This window comes from Elephantulus edwardii, unplaced genomic scaffold (genome assembly GCF_000299155.1).
Source record: "Elephantulus edwardii isolate Elephantulus edwardi_28Jun2011 unplaced genomic scaffold, EleEdw1.0 scaffold00011, whole genome shotgun sequence".
NCBI classification, from domain to species: domain Eukaryota; kingdom Metazoa; phylum Chordata; class Mammalia; order Macroscelidea; family Macroscelididae; genus Elephantulus; species Elephantulus edwardii.
Genome location: NW_006399761.1, coordinates 1,989,984 through 1,992,311, shown reverse-complemented (window position 1 = coordinate 1,992,311; position 2,328 = coordinate 1,989,984). Strand labels below are relative to the sequence as shown.

At 42.5% G+C, this 2,328-nt stretch overlaps 1 protein-coding gene and 1 pseudogene across 14 annotated transcripts in view; both read right to left on the bottom strand.

The window, feature by feature from the left end:
• The window catches only part of DYSF (dysferlin), a 238,455-nt gene that overhangs the window by 214,662 nt on the left and 21,465 nt on the right, over positions 1–2,328 (bottom strand). The gene's annotated exons all lie outside the window — the stretch shown is intronic.
• LOC102867487 overlaps positions 1,811–2,328 on the bottom strand; it is a 2,309-nt pseudogene continuing 1,791 nt past the window's right edge.

Here is a 2,328-nt window from a genome sequence, read left to right as displayed (position 1 = left end):
AATGTCATTTAAAATATAAATTGTAAAATTATAAATGTAAAAATATGTAATTTTTCCATCACTGTTAACCTTTTACCTCCTCTTCTTAAACCTAACAAACTTTATTCTTGATTAATTTGTCTTATTGTAATGTAAGTGAAGTCATACAGTAACTTTCTTCTGTCTTTTTGTAACTGACTGTGGATTCACATTGCTAACCCAAAGGCAGCCTTTCTCTGGCTGTTTGAATCCACCAAGCAGCTCCATGGGAGAAAGACAATCTCTTCCACATCTCAAAAAATCTGCCAGAAGGTCAGCTATGAGTCTGTTCTGACTCGACAGCATGTGACAACAACACTTTTTTGTTGTTGTTGTTGTTGTTGTTGTTGTTGTTGTTGTTGCAAAAAGCTTTATTGTTTCATTTGGTGACAACAACACTTTTTAAAGCTTGGAATGAGTCATTGTGAAGTAGGCTGCCCTATCACTGTATTTTCTGGCCCATGAGGGCTGGCTTGTGAGAACACAGAGTGACTTTGGGGTAGACCCCAGAAAGAACTAACACTGAGGGCTGAGGGCTGCTGATTGCACTGCCCCACATGACGGAGAGGAAGCGTGTCCTCTGGAGTCTTGGGAATGAAGTGGTTGCGTCTGTTTCTGATGTTCAGGGCAGAAGAGGCTTGAAGGGAAGACAATAAAAGACACACAGGAGACCACCTTCCAACAGTTAGTGCTGAGCAAGGAGAGACCACAAAAGAGCCTGACCTGGAACAAGGGGCCTGGGCTGCAGCCTTTGCCACTGTAGACCCCACACATGAGCAGTCCTCTCACCCCTTATCCCAGAATAATCTCCACAGGAAGAGCTGAGCATCACTGTGAACCTCTACCTTCCCAGGGCCCCCACCAGGGCTTCCAGGACCGAAGTGAGGAGAGTACATTAAGCACAGCAGAGAGAGCCTTCTTTCCAAATAGACCACCCAGAGAAAGAGCTAGTGTCTGAAAGAAAGAGAAAAGCCATGTCATTTTGGTTTTGCTCTATAGTGCTTTGCATTAAAATAAATTTGGTGACATAGAGTCAATTTCGACTCACAGCAAACCTCTGGCAAAGAGCAGAGCTTCCCCATGAGCTTCCAATTTAAAAGCTTTACTGAAGCAGATGGCCTTCTCTTCCCCTGGTGAGCAGTTAATAGATTTGAACTGCTGGCCTTTGGTGAGGGAGCTCTAATAGCCTAATAGTAAAGAGCTGTGTTACCAATCCAAAGGCAAGTGGTTCAATTCTACCAGCTGCTCCATGGGAGAAGGATGGGCAGTCTCCTCCCGTGTGATTTACAGCCTCAGAAAACCCACTGGCAGGTCAGCTATGGGTTGGATCTAACTCAGGGCTGAGTTAAGCTGAGCTTTCTGGTTATCAGTCAAGTGTTTAAAGAATTGCACTACTAGGGAGCTCTGGTGGCCTAGTGGCAAGAAGCTGCACTGCAATCCCAGAGGTACTGGGTTTGAATCCACCAGATGCTCTGCTGGAGAAGGAGGGACAATCTCCTCCAGTACCAGTCAGATCTGATTTGACGGTACACACACAACAAATAACAAAATAAAATTTTTTAAAAAAAAGAAAGAATTGGACTACTAACACAAAGGTACTTGGTTCTAATCCATGAGTTGTTCTATGGGAGAAAGATGGGCAATCTCCTCACATGTGATTTACAGCCTCTGGAAACCTCCTGGAAGGTGAGCTATGAGTCAGTTCTGACTCACAGCACAAAACAACAACAATACCATAAATGAATCTGAACAACTGTCTTTTTTTTATGGTGAGTATATGTTGCATCTTACTTTATTCTACAGATTTGTTTTCTTGGTAGTCTGCAGGGTTAAAGTCAATTTTTTTCTGGAAATACCAGCTTTTCACAAATAGCCTCCTTACTGGGTAAATACTGGGATATTTCATTAGGTCCCGTGAAGAAGGAAGGTGATACATGGATCAAATTTGCAATTTTGCTTTCTCATGAGGTCTTTTCCCATAACATATATGTCTTGTCAGCCTCATGGTAAAGTCTTTTAGCATTCATTCTGATGAGCAGTCCATCAATTCTCAAGAACAACTGCAGCAACAGGAAAAAAACTTGAAGGCATTTACTCTAATTTTCACACTTAGGCTTGAAACTCCATGATCATGCAATTTATCCTCAAACAGGAGAACTTCTTCAAAAAGCTTAATTTGTTCTCTGGCTGGCTAAGATATTGAGATTGTTCACAGCTTCAGTTTGCTCGGCTCCACAGTCAATACTCTTGGCACCAGCAGCCAGGAAATCAAAAAAACGTATTGCGATGGAAAAGTCTGCTGTTAGGGAC